Source organism: Nyctibius grandis, chromosome Z (assembly GCF_013368605.1).
Source record: "Nyctibius grandis isolate bNycGra1 chromosome Z, bNycGra1.pri, whole genome shotgun sequence".
Classification (NCBI taxonomy): Eukaryota; Metazoa; Chordata; class Aves; order Nyctibiiformes; family Nyctibiidae; genus Nyctibius; species Nyctibius grandis.
Window position 1 is genome coordinate 56,883,297 of NC_090695.1, and position 19,669 is coordinate 56,902,965.

General features: G+C 38.9%; 1 protein-coding gene across 1 annotated transcript in view; it reads left to right on the forward strand.

The window, feature by feature from the left end:
• FBXL17 (F-box and leucine rich repeat protein 17) overlaps positions 1–19,669 on the forward strand; it is a 325,238-nt gene that overhangs the window by 80,707 nt on the left and 224,862 nt on the right. The window lies entirely within an intron of this gene.

The window sequence follows — 19,669 nt, forward strand, 5'->3', positions numbered from 1 at the left end:
TTTTTTACCAGATAACACCAATGACTTCCTTGTTCGCCCAGCTTTCAGAAAGGAAAAAATCAAGACTGCTTTAAATATTATGAGAACAAATAAAGCAAAACAAAAAATCCCCCTATTTTTGTGTTTTGACAAACTACTTAGTGCAAAGGTCTGTTAAAAAAAAACGAAACTTAAAGAAACAAGTCTGTTCTGAAGAAATTGGGTAGATTATCTGTTACCAGCTGCAAAGACCTTTTCTTTAATGCTTTTTGGAGTAATTGGTTTTCCTTGCTATTGTGATCAGAACAAAGCAAAGCTTTTAGGTTTTTTGGTTTAGTTTTTTTTGTTGTTCGTGTTTTTTAGTGCAAACATTAAAAAAAAATACAGCTCTGTTTCTATTTTAATATTTTCGATTTTTTTGTCACAAGGTATAATGTTGTGCTATTTGTGGCTGAACAAAGAAAGATGTATAAGGAATTAAGCATGGAATATGCAGAACTTCGACTTAGGAGTTTTTTTTTTCTGGGCTAGCGGCAATTGATTGCTCACATCTATAAATTAGATTCCCACTGAAGTGTATGCAAGAATGTGTATATGTATCTTATGCAATATCAATTTTTATTTTAACTTTTTTGGACCAAACGGTGTTATTTGGGTCTGAGTCCTTGTATATATGCACATTAAAGCTGTATTTTTGCTGTTTTATTTTTTTTATTGTTGCTGTGTTTGGAGGTTGCTCCTACCAGTTACTGCTGATATCAAACTGTGATTGTGATGAAGTAGTCAATCACAGTAGTGAATGCTGAAGATTCCATTTTAATGACTAATTTTCCTGCAGCTTTTCATTGGAGGCCAGTAGCATTCATGTAATAACTCTCACAGGGTGTAGCATGTTTACTTCTTACCTTAAAATTTCTTGGAGAACTCTGTACCAATTTCTAAATGTAGGGACAAGACTCTAAAGCTGCTGTTAAGAGAATCATGATGTCCAGCCTGTTACCCTAACATCTTTGCTGAGCAGACCATATGTCTGCTGATTGTGGTGCTGAGTAGATCAGAAAGGATGAAAACAAATGTATTTCATACAAGTGCAAAACTTAAGAGAACTATATTAAATCACATCCTCTTTCTACTAGTCTTTTCATCATGTCTGATGCATTTCACAATTTTAACTACTCATGATTTAAAGCTGATTCTGCTTCAGATTGGTAGAATATGTTGGCTGATGTACTGCTTGATCAGACTGCTGTTACAGTGATTTATGTTAAGTTAAACTAGTTGTAATGCATGCAGTTCACTAAGGAAAAAATTACAGAGATCTCTTCCTATTGCTTCTGATTGTTAGGTGTTTCCTTTTAATGGTGGTTCTGTTATGTGAAGATCATTTATAAATCAAACCAAACCCACTTCAATTTCTGTGCAATATGTCTCACTTTCACTGATGGTACACTCATGTTACATTTCCTGAGTTCATCTGAACTTGTGATTCTGAATACAGGTGATTTGAAAAAATGTCTGCTCCAATGAGGATTTGGATTCTGGCTTTACCTGAGTTTTGTAGGCTAGAATAGTATGGACTGTTCTAGATTTTTCATTAATGAAACTTGAGGACTTCCAGTACTCAGATTGAGTGAGATGAATAAGCATTACAACTGAATATGTAATACCCTGTCTGTTAGCCAGTAACAAAGATGTAATACCATGTCCATTTTCCTGTATTACAAGAAACTTTTTTTCCTGCATATGTAATTAATCTTTTTTTTCTTTTTAGAAAAACTTCTTGTAGGGAGAGTGTAATTTCGTTTTAACACCTTAAAATATCAGAAGGAAGTCTGCAAGGCTGGTTAAAATTTTTAAGTACTCTGTTCTCCCTAAGAGATGCATTAAAATAAATTCAGCTGGTAACCTTGTTTGTATCTGAAATTCTGTGTGTTGTTTTCTTGTTTGTTTTAAACAAAGTGGCATATATTGTGTAATAAATGTGTTACCCAAGGAGGTTAATGTGTAAATTTTAGCAAGATGTAACTATTTTAAGGAGCTCTTGTGGTATCCCAATGAATGGTAATGTCCATGAAATGATTTGGGTTTTTTTGTGAGCTTTGCTTTAGGATGTTGTTTTTAGATATTTACATACAGAGTCATTTAATATTATTCAATAAAATACCTCCTCCCTTTTGTCCTTATGGAGTAAAGTTGTTAAAGTGTAGAAGACACTTAATATAAAAGCATTTAGTTATGAAATTACTTTCTTTGACCTATGCAGTTGTAATCATACTTCTTTTGCTGTCTTCATGTTAACTTGTATTTATCGCAAATAGGAAATTCTCTCATTTTATTTCTTGTCCTGTTTCCTATGTAACATGGGAGACCTTCCACCAGTTAAGGAGCCTATGCTTCATGTTGAAGAGCATAATTTGTGACAGAAGACTTTTTCCTTCCCCCCCTTAACGCATGTATTTATCCCATCATTTGTAATGTATGGTAACCATATGCTTCAAATAAAATCTACATAATCCAAATTGAACAGTTGCCTGGATGAAATTTATTTTGGTGGATTGGGCAGACAAAACTTTTGCACCTGTGACCTGTACTGGAAAATTTTGGGAAATCTTGTCTTTCTGTTCTTGTGAAAGAGGAGGAGGCGATGAATCTGTAAATAGTACGTATGGAATACCATAGGTTGGAAATACCTTGAAGGTGGGTTGCAAGAAAGGTTTTGGTATTTGTGCCCACTTTCAGGTTCTGCAGTAGCAATCTTTATATATTTGCTGGTGGCAGCCTTACCTATATATTACAGCTGATGATATCAGCTTCATGATGTCATAGTGTATTTCAGTTGTGTAGTTTTATGTATGGCTAGTATGAGTAGATTTAACTTAAAAAAACAAGGTCAGTTGCATGAAAAACAGATGCAAATCCTATGATTCCTTTAGTGGTTTTCATAGTATAGAATGTACTGTGTGTATACTTTGCATTACATTTTCAACTGCTACAGGATTTTCCCCGCTCATTAAAATTACATGGTATCTCTGAAACTCGAAGAAAATATTTGAATGGGAATTATGTAATTTTCTAGTTATACTAAATAGTCTTACATGTCTAATTTTTTTAAGGTAAATTGTTCACATTATTTTAAGATTACCTTTTCAGTCATATTTACTAACTCTTAAAATAAACGTGATACCAAGGGATATATCCTATTTTTCCTTTTAAGATTTCTGGATGATTTTGTAGGTGTGAGTAAATACCAGATATTTCCTGTCTCTGCGTGCACATGAGCCTTAGTGGTTACAATGCCTGTGTTACCACTGTCATATACATTAATACTATGTAGGGGTTACAAGCAATTATTGATTGCATTATATACTAGAAATATGCTTATGTGTTGGCAAGGTGGAGGGATTTGGGGTTTTGATTAGATATATCACTATTTTTATCAGTGTTTTGGCTTGCTTCAGTTTATTTATAACTTTGTTTCACTGAGGACACTTCTTTAGACAGTGAAAAATCTGACAAATATTTATCCCTATAGCATACCATAGTGATGTATATAGTAAGTTTTGGTAGAAGGAAAGTTACAGTACGTTCATGCTGTTCTGTTGCTTTGTTAATGTACAACAGCTTTAATATGAAAGTATCTTCCAGAAACAACTATTTCTGAGTTGGTATTGTGTGATAGCAGTGAGAGTGTTGCCTAAGTTGGTGTTTAAGTTTCTTACCTGAAATAAAAATATTGAGGGAATAATAGATTAGTTTTGCCTGTTAGAATGATCTGACAACAGAGCAAGCTTATGCTACGAACATGGTGGTGCTTTTAATGAAAGGAACAACAAAACTGAAACGGTTTATTTGGGGAGTTAGGAGACCTTCAGAAGGTAACCGGAGTAATGAACAAAACAAAGGGTTAATGTTTTTGGTGTGTGAAAATGACAGTGTTCTTGGAATAAAGCAGAAGGAAGTAGACCAACAGTGTTTAATAGTTTGCAGGCATAATCACATAAGTAGTTGAAGGGTTGTGTGTGAACAAGACCTCCTGTATTTCTGAACATTAACAATGCTCTTCTTGGGTACGTTTTAGAGGGGAAAGAGTGTGAGCACAAAACAGTTGAATTTATACTGTAAAATAATCTTTCATCCCCTTTAGAAGCCTTGAAGTTGTGGTAGAATAAACAGATAAATGTGCCAGAGTACATAATTTTAATGGGAATGTGTAAGATCAAATTACATAGGTGAAGTGAAAATAAAAGTTAATTTCTGTACAAAATTATTTTAAATGGGAATGAGATCTGTTCTGTTAGGGTGAACAATAAAACTGTTGAATAAACTGGGGTTCTGTGTGGTTTTTCTACTCATAATACAGAATAGGAAATATACTTCTATAGCTGTGAGGACATTAAAAGGGGAGATAATGCAAAGTCATCTTCCATCACAGAAAGGATGAATATTTGATTCATACATTCCTTACACAAGGATGAAAGATGAAGTGGCTAGACCAATAAACCATGGACCTATCTTGCAGTTACATAGAAATAATTTTCTTCCTTTGTATTCAGAATGATACTAAATGAAAATGCTTGATATGTATTTGTTAGCATGTGCACACCTCAGTCTTTTTGATTCAGTATTATGAATAAAAAAGGTTGGTCAGGATATTATTTTTGATTTTTAGAAATATTTTGCTTCAGTTTAAAAAATGTGCTGAGCAACACTTGTTTTTACAGTAACCTTTTGTGACTATACAGTATTCCTGATGTGTGGTTCTCATTATGTAATTTATCATACAGTGGCGTTATCCAGAGGAGAGCCACGAAGATGGTGAAGGGTTTAGAGGGGAAGTACAAGGAGCGGCTGAAGTCACTGGGTCTGTTCAGCTTGGAGAAGAGTAGACCGAGAGGAGCCCTCATTGTGGTCTATAACTTCCTCACAAGGGCAAGTAGAGGAGTAGGCGCTGACCTCTTCACCCTGGCGACCAGTGACAGAACTTGAGGGAATGGCAGGAAGATATGCCAGGGGAGGTTTAGGTTGGGTATTAGGAAAAGGTTGTTCACCCAGATGGTGGTGGAACACTGCAACAGGCTCCCCAGGGAAGCAGTCATGGTGCCAAGCCTGACAGCATTGAAGAAGCATTTGGACAATGCCCTCAGACACATGGTGTGAATTCTGGGGTTGTCCTATGCTGGGACAGGAGTTGGACTTGATGATCCCTGTGGGTCCCTTCCAACTCAGGACATTCTATGATTCTATGATTCTATCTGTCTGCAAATAAATATATATATTTTTTTTAATTTTTCTGAAATTTTAGTGGTTATCAGGTTCTGTATACATGCTGTTTGATGAAAGATGTAGAGTCTTGTTGGAAGCAGTGTTTTGCCAATCTAGTAGCAGGGCAATATTTTATAAGCTGAAGAATTGTTTTTACAATTTTATTTGCATTTTGCAATAAACAAATTAGATTGTAGTGATAGCCTTGTTCAATGTAAGTACATTCAAATTGTACTTTATTGAATTGTAAGTTAATGGAAATAGAGATAATTTGTGTTGAGAACTGAGATTTGTTTTTTTTTTGTAATCTGGACGTTTAAACCAGTTTGAAGATAGTGGTTGTCTACGTTTATTATTTAAAACTTCATACTTTCCAAGTATGTTGTTTTGTTTAGTATTAATTAATCCAGGGGATAAAATAGGTCAAAATAGGAAGACGAACTTACCTGTTTTGATGGTTGTGTCGTCGGTAACAAGAAGAGAATAAAGTAAGCAGGGATACTCTGTGCCACAGAAATGGAAAGAGTACTTTGTACTGCCCTTAACTGAACTACTTAGAGTTCTGTATCTAAAAATTGTGTTAGGTGAATTAGGAAGAATTTGTATAGGCTTGCACTATTATAAAGATAAAACAGGAACACTGTTCTTTATAGCCAGTTGTTCAGTCCTCTTAAAAATTAAGAAGAAACATTAAATCCAAATGCATTCTAGAAGGATACCTGATAAAATTATGATTCCCTTAAGCAGAGTATTCAACTGAGTATATCGCAAAACTTTTTTTTTTTTTTTTTTAATACTTCTAGTATTTTAAAGTAGTTTATGTTACCAGAATGTAGTTGATGCTGGTAAATATAACATAAAATAAAATACTCCTTTTGATTCCTTATATTAGTCCTTATACTCTTGTCTATCTTTTCTGCTTCTGTCATGGGCAGATAGTAATACTAACTCCAGAGCTAATGTGTAAGGATGAAGGAAAGGGTAGCCATGCAATCCTTTTCACTCTTTTCCTCCTCTCAGATATGAGGGTGTGGTAGCATAGTGTTGCATAGAGCCTCATCAAGAGAGTATGTTCTGATGGGGTCTGAGGTAGCCAGGGGTGCACAGGGCAGAAACTCCAGGCAGATGTCACATTCTTATCTCGAAATGAGACAGCCACAGAGCTAGTGCTTCACAGACACAAGGCAGCAAGCACATAAAGGAATACTGACAGACCTAGTTCTGTATTTGGGATGATGCTTCAGGCAGCTAAGGCCTTCTCTGACTCCATGCTTTAATTATTGTCTTAGTCTTGTGTGCTGTGAATTGTTGATTCTCATTGAATAGCTCATACTGTAAGGTTCACCTTATAATACAGGCTCTGCTTCTGTACTTCATGTTTACATTTCAGCTTAAATGGTGAGACCCATTTCAAGAAACAGGTTTCTGAAATAAATTAATATTTAAAAATTAAGTTGATCTTAAAATACTGTAGAAGAATTTTTGTTTAGTTCTCCTTGTTTGTGAAAAGTCACTTAAATTGGTGGATTAATAGTCGTCCCTTTGAGTTAATAATGAAACAAGGTTTGCTGCCATTAGTAAGCAGCAGTGTTCTCTTTTATGAAAGACTGTACATTTGGTTTGTATAAAGAGCTTTTTTATAATGAAACCAGTCAAAGCTTGTAAACCCAGATTGTGAGAAGATTGCAGATAGAGCCTAAACTTTGCAAATATATATTAAAAAGGGTGATTATTTCATTTTTGGTTAGATTGTTTCCTTCAGAGATGAAGGAATAGAAATATTTATATTTCTCTATTTTGGGTGCTCATAGAAATTGGCAGTACCTCAGAAATCTTCCCTTGCTACAGCAAGTTAAAGCTGACAGTGTTGAATTTCTGCTGTGATTAAGCAAATGGTTACATCTCTCCATATATGTTACACAATGTGAATAAATATATAGTACATCCAATGGCAGTTAGTTAAGACGGGCCTTGCCTTGCTGCTGTTCACTAATGAAATTTGGGTGTCCTGAAAACTGGAGCATGGTGACAGATTATCTGAGCGTTATTTTTGTCAATGTTCTGTAACTGCAAAAAGAGGTCATGAATTAAATGCATATTTGCTAATAGTAATTACTTTGTCACAGCTTTTATGACAAATATCATTTAAGTTGATGATTGTGGAAAGCAGGCAATGTATCACTACTATTAAATAGGGAAAACCTTATCCAGTTTAAGTTGCAAATAAATCTTTGAAGCATAAGCTTAATTTTTCACCATTTCTGCCTTTTGTTTGCTGGAGGAGGGAGAGCAAAAGAGCCCTTTATCAGGATTTGTGCGTCTTTGTAAGATAAGTTTGTGCCGTATTGCCATTTAACTTAAAATGAGTTGGCTTTGTGTTCATGGTCAATCAAATAGTATAATCTATTTCTAATAAATTGTATTATTAAAACAAGATTAGGAACTGATGCTAAGGAGTGCCCTGGCATGTTTGGTGGAACCTTAGGATTAAATCTGTAAGTAAACACTTTGAGTATTGCAGCCTCCTCTAGAAATGAATTTAAAAATGAAATTTAATTTGTAGTTGAATTCAGAAGTGGTTAAATTAAAACAATTTGATTATAATTTCTTACTCATTGGAGTAGGAAGGTATATGTAACCTTAAATGTTTGTAATTGTATGTTTTAGTTTAATAGTGTAAAATATTTAACTTCGAGTGTAATATTGTGATCTCTGTTTGACCCTCTGTTAAAAAGTAATTTTAAAAGCGTTAGTCAAAAGAGAGACAATGTCATCTTGCCTTGTGTGGCAAAGAACAATCATCTGATCATGATTCTTCGCCGGCAATTTCTCTCAAACCTATTTAATTGCTGTGATTTTTTTTTTTTTTTTAAATTTTTATTTGATGATATTTAGTGTCTTTCCTGCTGATAGAACAGTGGTAGCCTGGCTGCCTTTGTTTACAGTAGATAGAGATATTTCTGTATATGAGCAATCTTGTTGCTTTATGTTTCTTTTTTTGTATGTGTTACATCTTGTGTATGTAATTGAGCTCAGCTATAAGCTGGTGAGCTGAGTCAGGCCTTTGCTCTGTGTGATTTGCCTGTATCTTGTGAAATGACTGCATTTCAGGAGTTTTGGTAAAGAGGAGGAAAACAAAATTATGCCTGAGGTTAGCCTAGCTGCACTTTATGGTCAGTTATGGCATGCAAGGATTTCAGGGAAAACAGACCAGGGAAAATGCACATCGTTTGAATATGTGATGTAAAACACAGTATTGGAGGGCCTGGCCAAATGCTTCATGCAGGGCAGATTTCTGAGCAGGTTATATGTGGGCCTTAGTCTGTAGTATATAATAATGCTGAGGTAAGGCAAGAAAGTTTTAGAACTGAATAAGCAGCTGAGCTTTTTGTAGACCTATCTCTTTTCAGACATAAAACTGAATTTTAGTAAGTCCTCCCTGACCCTTCCCTTCTTCCTGTGCTGCCCCAAAATAGGTATGGTTAAGCTGGTGTCTGACCAAGACAGGTAAAGATTTATGGAGTATGGAACTGGGAGAAAAAGAGCTGCTTCTACCATTAGTGCTGACTTCCACAATGGATACTTACATGATACATTCATGGCAGACTGAATCTCTACTTACATGAGAGCATATTTTACTCTGGCAGAGTTTATCCTGCTAGGTGTCGTTCTTCTGAGGAATATTTTACATATTTTGGAAACTTCTATTTGTGTATTTTATGTGGAAAAAATTGCACATTAAGATATACTTACATTGCAGTGCACCTGTTTAAATAAGAGAACATGGTGTTCATTCTGTGCCAGTTACGGTTTATCTTCCTTTCTCTTTTTCAGTTATTTCTGTTTGAGCTTCTGTAAGTTTTTATTAATTGTGAGGCTTTTTAGTTGGAATTTAAGTGGCTTGCATTGTTGTACCTCAGACTTTCTTTTTAAATTATCATCTTTGCTTCAGAACCGTTCCATTTTGCTCCTATTATTGAATAGAAGGTAAAATAAACTAATACTTATAGAATCATCTAATTCAGAATATTCAAAATATTGAGTTTCTGTAAAACAATACAGAACTGGAATTCATGTATAATAGGCTGCAATACATAAATAGAAAATGATTAAACCATATCTCACTTATCATAGATCTTTTTCACAGAAGCAAAATCTGTGCTATTAGTTCCAGACCAGTGTATTTCCCATTCACAATGCTTTAGTGCATAACTTATAAATCTGTCCTCATCATCCTGTATTACTTTTTCAAAGCAAGACTAACATCAGGCAAGATAGGATGAGTGAAAGTCAACAAAGGTCAACTAGACAATCCAATTATTAAAGATTCTTGGAAGAACTGTACTGTGATCTCTAAATGAATTTGCTGTGGATTTCTGTGTCTTTGTTGACAAGGGTCATTCCTCTAGAACTGCCGTATATTTTCTATGGTAATCTGTTTTTAGATTATGCTAGTCTAATTTGTTTGTATAGTCCATCTGAATGTCAGTTGTGTATACTCTAAAATATTTGTTAGTTTGCAGAAACCATATTTATAATACACATTTCATGTACCTGTTCGATCTCCTGAGTGGTGAAGAGGCCTTTGAGGAAAATGTAACATACAGTTACATTGCATTCCGCATTCTGCAAAACATGCAGTTGCATGTTGCATTCTGAAGAGACAGTCTTAAGATTGCATAATCATTGCATACATGCCATTGCTTTTTTTCATCATGCCATGCATTTTTTTCATCAGTCACTTATCTTTCTTTCATTCTGCAGAACAAGCCATCTCTTGGGATCATGAAACACGTCTGTACAATAAGAGAGTTACTATTTCTGGCACCTACTTATAGTAGAAATAGTAAGCTGGCCTGCATGTTTGAGTTTAAATATAAAAGTCCAAGTATGTATATAAGCCATCTGTGCTAGGCACTGTGGATGATAAAATAGGAGAATGTCTAATTAAGCAGAAGAATAGTTATTTTCAGTCTTAGAAACTTACTTGAGCTTTAAATTCAGCTTTGTTGCTTCTATTTCAGGTCTGCCTGAAACTTACCTACTTTTTTCGTCCCTTATACAAATAGATCTAATGAAAAAGAATAGTTCTGCATACAAACCTTGTTTTATTATGTTTTTTGAGCCATATATATATAAGGACATGTAGGATTCAGTTATCAATTATTCTAACTGAAGACTAGGTAGTTGTAATTGGCTATAATGCTACACATATATTTATAAATAAATTCCAAACTACCACATGTTCGTACTCTCCCCTACCCCTGCAAAAAGGAGAACAAAAAGACCTAGTATAAGTTTTATTTTTTACCCTTTCATCAGATATTTAGTTTACAGGTGTTTTGATATGATATTTCCATACATAGTATCTTATATTCATTTTATGAGAAGCCACTCTTGTGAAATTGCAAGTGTGTGTTTGTATATGTATATCTAGAAATATGTATGTATATTTTCCTTCCCAACTAATACAATCACAGGACAGTGTGGTCATGTGTTAAGAGTAGCTAACCAAACAGGACTATCAAGTGGCCTTCATTACAGGCTTTCTGGGTGGGAGTCATGTTGTTAAATATCAATTGCTATAAATGACGTAGGGTCTGAAAAAGAAGTAATATATTCCTAGACCCTGGTATCGTAAAGAATGCTGACTGTGAGGTTACAGTGCTGATTGACAAAATTTTTTCAATATTTCCCAATAAAACTTGAAGTCAGCTTCTGCAGGTGATGAAGTTTTGTTGGCTGACAGCAAAGGACAGGTTCTGTTATTGAACTGAGCTTAAAGACAGCAACAGGTTGAATGCACTGCTATTTTATTTATAAGTCAAGAATGCACTGCTATTTTATTTATAAGTCAAGATTTAAGAACAGAAATTGCTGTTTGCAGTAGCAAAATCCCTATCTGAAGTGGTGATTTCTACCACGGTAATTGTAAAGCATATTCAGGAAATGTCATACTGCTTTTGACAGATTGTTTTGACTAGATAGATGCTGCCTATCTAACAAGCACTGAAAAGGTTCACTGCTAATGTGTAAACTATTTAATATATGCAGTCATAGTCTACTATTATTAACTTTTACCAGAACTAATTTTTTCACAAATTTTGTTTAGAATGCAGAAAAATTCCATAGTATGAACAGAAGATACTTTAAGACATAGTAATTTTATTATTTGCATTCAAAACATCTTTTTTTTTTTACAGTCTTAGTGCACCCAAATGTCAGCTATGTGTAAGAAATTATTTGTATTTTAAAGTTTTAAGCTCTGTAATGACATGGGTCTATGGATGATCACTACCCAATCCGTGACTGAATCTGTTTAGCTGATGCCTTTTCCCTTCCTTCTGGCCTGTTTTCAGTTTCATTGACTTCTAAATACACAATCCTGAAAGGCTTGCCTTTTACTTTTATTTGGCAGATGTGCAACAGTAAAAATCTGTGCTCACTGCGTTAGACCTATAACCACATTCAGTAACCTCAAACCTGTACAGCTTATATGTGATGTTGTACTTATAATCTTGATGGCCTTCCTTATCTCTGGACTATCTTTTCAGAAACCGTTTTGCCAGTCTTCGCCAAGGGCACTGTATGCTGCCAGTGTGCAGTTAAGTGCTATGTTACTCAGGCAAATTTGAACTGTGGATAAAGGTGATCCATGGCACAGCAGGAATAACGCTCCTATGTATGTATTCACCTGAGGCTCAGTTGTGGGCTAGATATTTCAAAATTTGTTTTGCTTCTGAGTTAAGTGATAACAAGAAGACATCCTTACAAACCCAGAATGTCCTTGACATTCAGGATTTACAATTCCAGACACAGTGAGACATTCCCAAGCAGTTTGGCTAGAAAATACAGGTTTTGTCCCAAAATGAATATAGAGTTTTGCATTGCTGTCATTTGCACTGGGAATATATACTTCTCAGGGAAAAAAAAAACCAAACAAGTTTTCCTTGTTTAAAGGAAGATAGGCAGCTATCTTAAGAGTACCCATGTGTCACGGTTTAAAGCTGGGCTGGCGATTAAACCTGCGGCAGATGCCCTCTGTTATCCCCCCCCCTCCCCCCAGAGGGAAAGGGAAAGGGAAAAGGGAGAGAGACTTCTGGGTTGGAAAATTAAAACAGTTTTAATAAACTATAATAATGAAAAAAAAGTATAATAATAATAATAGAAATAATCAAATATATACAAATATATATACAAAACCAAGATTGAGCTCCCCTGAAGTCAGCCACGTCACCACCAGCACTGCAGGGCAGGCTCCGGGAAGGCCCAGGCTGGGCCTAGCGACGGTCGAGAGCTGGATTCAGGAACGCACGGATCGGGATCGGGGGCAGCAGGAAAACAGACGGAGTCCTCCCTGGACACCGGCCATAGCAGAAAGAGAGCGAGACCCTTGTGATCCCCCCACTTTATACCGAGAATGACGTGTATGGGATGGAATACCCTCGTTGGTCAATTTTGGGTCACCTGCCCTGTCCGCTCCCCTCTGCAGCTGCGACCCCCCTTCGGCTCTTCACTCGTAAGCAAAGAGGAATTCAGCAGTGACCTTGGTTTCTCTCAAGAATAAGTACAGCAAGAGCCTTTCTGCACAACATCCCTACCGGTGCCTCAGTGATAACTACAAACTTTGAGCGTTATCAGTCCTGGAAGCAGACACTGTCTGCAAAAACATGCAGTTAGTTTCAGAAAATGCAGTTACTTAGAGGAGACTTAGCTGAAAGTAAAAATCACTGAAAGGAAAATCGGCCTGGTTTAGGCCAAACCAGGACATTCCACCCCTTATTCCATACCATTCACGTCATACTCAGATCACCACTAACTTTTCATTTTAAAATATATACAGATAACATTAGTTTATGATTCATCTCTATATTAAAAAAAAAAGTTCATCAAGTTCATTTAGTTCAGGATTGTGGGTTTCCATCTGGCTAGGAGTCTCCCAGGGTAGGAGAGATGATATGAGCTTTGTCACAGTTCGTGCCCACGGGTTGCAGGTTAAAGATGTCAGTCTCGAGGAGGTTACTGGACGCCACTTGCAGCTAGCTCCGGTCTCATCACCACTGCTTCAACCTGAAAGACACTTATGAACACTGTTAGTATTATGCAGCAATTAACATCATGCAGTTCAGAATTAAGTATTCTCACCCAAGATCAGATCACCTTCAGGGACACATCGGACTCCACCATCCTGCAGCATCACCCACCAAGTACATCCAGGTCCTTGAGCAAAAGCAATCCCATGAATGGGTTTACCTTTGCCCGTAGCAGGAAGAACCCAGACAGTTTTTCCCAACAGATTCCTTTCATGCACCACAGGGACTTTATCCCCTTCTATTGTATGTAAAAGGTCTGACTGAGCAGGGCCAGCTCGGTTGATAGATCCTCTGGTGTTAACTAGCCAGGTAGCTTGTGCCAAATGCTTATCCCAGTTTTTAAAGGTTCCACCCCCCATTGTTTTTAGGGTAGTTTTTAACAGCCCATTATACCGTTCAATTTTCCCAGAGGCTGGTGCATGATAGGGGATGTGATATACCCATTCGATGCCATGCTCTTTGGCCCAGTTATCTATGAGACTGTTTTTGAAATGAGTCCCATTGTCCGACTCAATTCTCTCTGGTGTGCCGTGTCGCCACAAGATTTGCTTTTCAAGGCCCAGGATAGTGTTCCGGGCAGTGGCATGGGGCACAGAGTATGTTTCCAGCCATCCGGTGGTCGCCTCCACCATGGTAAGTACATAACGTTTACCCTGGCGGGTCTGAGGGAGTGTGATGTAGTCAATTTGCCAGGCCTCCCCATATTTATATTTCAACCACCGCCCCCCATACCACAAAGGTTTTAACCGTTTGGCTTGCTTAATTGCGGCGCATGTTTCACAATCATGGATAACCTGTGCAATAGAGTCCATAGTTAAGTCCACCCCTCGGTCACGAGCCCATCTGTATGTTGCATCTCTCCCTTGATGACCTGAAGTGTCATGAGCCCACCGAGCTAAAAATAGTTCACCTTTATGTTCCCAGTCCAAATCTATTTGGAACACTTTAGCAGCCTGATCTGCTTGTTGGTTGTTTCGATGTTCCTCAGTTGCCCGACTTTTAGGTACGTGAGCATCTACGTGACGTACCTTCACGACTAGTTTCTCTAGCCAAGCAGCAATATCTTGCCACAGTTCAACAGCCCAAATAGGTTTACCTTTACGCTGCCAGTTGCTTCACTTCCACTGCTTTAACCACCCCCACAAGGCATTTGCCACCATCCATGAGTCAGTATAAACATACAGCCTTGGCCACTTTTCTCGTTCAGCAATGTCTAGAGCCAGCTGGATGGCTTTTACCTCTGCAAATTGGCTTGATTCACCTTGTCCTTCTGTGGCTTCTGTGACTCGTCGTATAGGACTCCATACAGCAGCTTTCCACTTCCGATGCTTTCCTACAAGACGGCAGGATCCATCGGTGAACAGGGCATACTGCTTCTCATCCTCTGGTAGTTCATTATACGGTGGGGCTTCTTCAGCACGTGTCACCTCCTTTTCTGGTGGCATTCCGAAGTCTTTGCCTTCTGGCCAGTCCATGATCACTTCTAAGATTCCTGGGCGATTAGGGTTTCCTATTCGAGCCCTCTGTGTAATTAATGCAATCCATTTACTCCATGTAGCATCAGTTGCATGATGGGTAGTAGGAACCTTACCCTTGAACGTCCAGCCTAGTACTGGTAATCGAGGTGCCAGGAGAAGTTGTGCCTCAGTACCAATTACCTCTGAAGCAGCTCTAACTCCTTCATATGCTGCCAGTATCTCTTTTTCAGTTGGGGTGTAATTGGCCTCAGAACCCTTGTATCCTCGACTCCAAAATCCTAGGGGTCGACCTCGAGTCTCCCCTGGCACTTTCTGCCAGAGGCTCCAGGTAGGACCATTGTCCCCAGCTGAGGTGTAGAGCACATTTTTAACATCTTGTCCCATACGGACTGGTCCAAGGGCTACTGCATGCACAATTTCTTGTTTAATCTGTTCAAAAGCCTGTTGTTGTTCAGGGCCCCACTGAAAATCATTTTTGTTTCTGGTCACCTGATAAAGAGGGCGTACAATCTGGCTGTAATCTGGAATATGCATTCTCCAGAAACCCACAACGCCTAAGAAGGCTTGTGTTTCCTTTTTGTTAGTTGGTGGGGACATAGCTGTTATTTTGTTGATCACCTCTATCGGGATCTGGCGACGCCCATCTTGCCATTTAATGCCTAAAAACTGGATCTCCCGGGCAGACCCCTTGACCTTGCCTCTTTTTATGGCAAAACCAGCTTGCAGAAGAATTTGAATTATTTTCTCCCCTTTGTCAAAAACTTCTGCTGCTGTATCACCCCATACAATGATGTCATCAATATATTGCAAATGTTCTGGAGCTCCACCCTCTTCTAGTGCAGTCTGGATCAGTCCGTGGCAAATAGTAGGACTGTGTTTCCACCCCTGGGGCAGTCGAATCCAGGTGTACTGGATACCTCTCCAGGTAAAAGCAAACTGTGGCCTGCACTTTGGTGCCAAGGGAATAGAGAAAAATGCATTAGCAATGTCTATAGTGGCATACCACTTGGCTGCCTTTGACTCCAGTTCGTATTGAAGTTCTAGCATGTCTGGCACGGCAGCACTCAACGGTGGCGTAACTTCATTTAGGCCACGATAGTCCACAGTTAATCTCCATTCTCCATTAGACTTTTGCACTGGCCATATAGGACTATTAAAGGGTGAGCGAGTCTTGCTAATTACTCCTTGATTTTCTAATTGTCTAATCAGTTTATGAATGGGGATCAGGGAGTCTCGATTGGTGCGATATTGTCGTCGGTGCACCGTGGTAGTAGCAATTGGCACCTGTTGTTCTTCAACTTTCAGCAACCCCACAACAGAAGGATCTTCTGAGAGGCCAGGCAAGGTAGACAGCTGTTTAATGTCCTCAGTCTCTACAGCTGCTACACCAAAGGCCCATCTATATCCTTTTGGGTCCTTAAAATACCCTTTCTTAAGGTAGTCTATGCCAAGGATGCACGGAGCATCTGGGCCAGTCACAATGGGGTGCTTTTTCCATTCATTTTCAGTTAGGCTCACTTCGGCCTCCAATACAGATAACTCTTGAGATCCCCCTGTTATTCCCGAGATACTGACAGATTCTGTCCCTTTATGATTCGATGGCATGAGGGTGCACTGTGCACCAGTGTCTACCAGGGCTCGATACTTTTGTGGTTCTAATGTGCCAGGCCATCGAATCCACACAGTCCAATAAATCCGGTTATCCCTCTCCTCCTCCTGGCTAGAGGCAGGGCCCCTCTAATTAAAGATTGGATTCGTGCAGCTCACGGGGATTGGACCTTCATTTCCCCTATTCACTCTTGGAAAAAAAGGATTTGAGGCCCATCTACCCTGACTGGGGTCCTGCTCATTGGTAACTGGAGCAGCCATCCTCCTAGAAAAATTCTCTCTGGTATTTCTGTTAGCTTGCAACTCACGTACTCGTGCCTGTAGGGTACTGGTAGGTTGTCCATGCCATCTGTTCATGTCCTCCCCATAATCACGCAGGGTAAACCACAGGATACCTCGTGACGTGTTCCGTTTCCTTTGAGCCGGTCCAGTAGGAGGGCGTTGCCTCCTAAAGGCTGCAACGCGGGCCTGTGTAGGTAGAGAGTCAAGTTTATTCTCGATCCTGGACAGTTTGTCTGACAGTTGTTTCAATGAGTCCTTGTTCTCCTTAGTCAGTTTTTCCACAGCCGAGACACGGGCCTGCAGTGGGGAAGAAATACTATCTTCATACTGTCGCATATAGTTAGCCATTTCGCCCACACTAGGTCGTGCCATAGCATCTTCTCCCCAGACTAATATTGACAATGTATGGGCATGTGTTGGTGGAGCACTCTTCACAACCTTCCGGAACATGGATCGGTTGCATTCCACTTCATCAGGATTTACAGGATCTACAATGTCCTGAGGGTGTTTATAAATGATCTCTTGCACAGCTAGTTCTCTAAGGTAGTTAATACCTTTTTCTATAGTGGTCCATTTGCTTAGGTGACTCATAACATCATCTTTATAGGGATACCTGCTCTTTACAGCTGACAAGAGTCGCCTCCAGAGACTGATACTGTTCGACCTTCTTGGAAGCATCTTATCAATACCACCATCTCTGGACAGGGATCCCAACTGTCTGGCTTCTCTACCATCCAATTCTATGCTATCTGCCCCATTATCCCAGCATCGGAGCAACCAGGTAATTATTGGCTCACCGTCATAACGACTAAAATCTTTTCTTATATTTCGCAGTTCTTTCAGGGATAAGGAGTGGTAGGTTATCTCTACTTCCGAGTCCGAGTCCTCCTGTGATTGTTCTGCTTTAGAAGGACCTTTCTTGTCCTTCTTGTGTAATGGGCCTTCTTTAAAAAGACGATCAAGGAAACCCCCCTCTGTGTCAGGCCCTGACTCTGACTGAGAAGGGCCCTCACCTGGGTCGCGTGCTGGCTCTGCCTTAGAAGCCTCTGAGTCATCATCCTTCACTTTACCAGCTGATTTCTTTCGGTGTTTTCTCCTGGTTACAGGGGCAGCATGATACCTACCGCTGTTGCTGCACCGACATCTAATCACATAGCACACCAGTAACACATACAGGACACCCAAAAATAACAACATGCCCTGTTCGAATTTTGCAGGAATCAGCTTGGCAAAAAAGGAGCAGATACTATCAAAATCAGTTAAAAGACGCCCGGTGTGCGCAGCTACGGATTCGCGATTAAAGCTGCCCATCATTGTATCATAGAGATAAGAGATCGGAATAATGACTGCCCAGTTTATCACGACATAAATCAGTATCACAACCCATACCGGAACGACACATTTTGACCAGCACGCCCTGTTAAACCACATGTAAGCACTAACACACAGCGCATACGGCAAGTAAGGTATCATTACACATAACTGTAAAACAAGCTTTATAAAGAGAAGAGGTAACACAAGGCTCACAAATGACATTATCATCTTAGCTATCTGTTTTAGTTTCCAACCCCTCGTAAATCTCAAAGGAAGAAATCTGATACTCTCTTGGCTGAGCTCTCCAGGTCTCCTCCCACTGGAGCTGGGATTCGACTTATCAGAGCAACCTGTCGGAGCTTCTCTCGAGCCCCACGTTGGGCGCCAATAAATCTGTCACGGTTTAAAGCTGGGCTGGCGATTAAACCTGCGGCAGATGCCCTCTGTTATCTCCCCCCCTCCCCCCAGAGGGAAAGGGAAAGGGAAAAGGGAGAGAGACTTCTGGGTTGGAAAATTAAAACAGTTTTAATAAACTATAATAATGAAAAAAAAGTATAATAATAATAGTAGAAATAATCAAATATATACAAATATATATACAAAACCAAGATTGAGCTCCCCTGAAGTCAGCCACGTCACCACCAGCACTGCAGGGCAGGCTCCGGGAAGGCCCAGGCTGGGCCTAGCGACGGTCGAGAGCTGGATTCAGGATGCACGGATCGGGATCGGGGGCAGCAGGAAAACAGACGGAGTCCTCCCTGGACACCGGCCATAGCAGAAAGAGAGCGAGACCCTTGTGATCCCCCCACTTTATACCGAGAATGACGTGTATGGGATGGAATACCCTCGTTGGTCAATTTTGGGTCACCTGCCCTGTCCGCTCCCCTCTGCAGCTGCGACCCCCCTTCGGCTCTTCACTCGTAAGCAATGAGGAATTCAGCAGTGACCTTGGTTTCTCTCAAGAATAAGTACAGCAAGAGCCTTTCTGCACAACATCCCTACCGGTGCCTCAGTGATAACTACAAACTTTGAGCGTTATCAGTCCTGGAAGCAGACACTGTCTGCAAAAACATGCAGTTAGTTTCAGAAAATGCAGTTACTTAGAGGAGACTTAGCTGAAAGTAAAAATCACTGAAAGGAAAATCGGCCTGGTTTAGGCCAAACCAGGACACCATGTCAATTTTATATTCTTCACAAAGTTCACAAAATGTTGTCCTTTTGAATATTTAGTCTACCTACAAAGAATTACGTTTATGCAATGGATTGTGTTTCATAGTTATTAAATTTTATTAAACAAACTTAATTATAAAGCAAAAAATAGTATAAATAAATAAATCACAATAATAAACTAGGTAAGCATCTTCATTCAACTGATAACTGACGCAATGGTATATTACCATAAGATAAAAGTCTGATGTGGAAAACCAATGTAATACTATCTTTAGCTTAAAATAATCAATTGCTTTGTTTTAGTAAAAATGCTTAGAAAAGGAATATAAACTTAAGATACAATTCCAATTCTTTGCAGAGTCAATGATGGGCATAGCATGAGTCTGTGGGATGGCAATAGCATAAATTTATTAGTATTTTCATGTTTGTATAGAGTTTATGAGAATAGTGGATAGAATGGTCTCCTGGGTTATTTGTAGATAA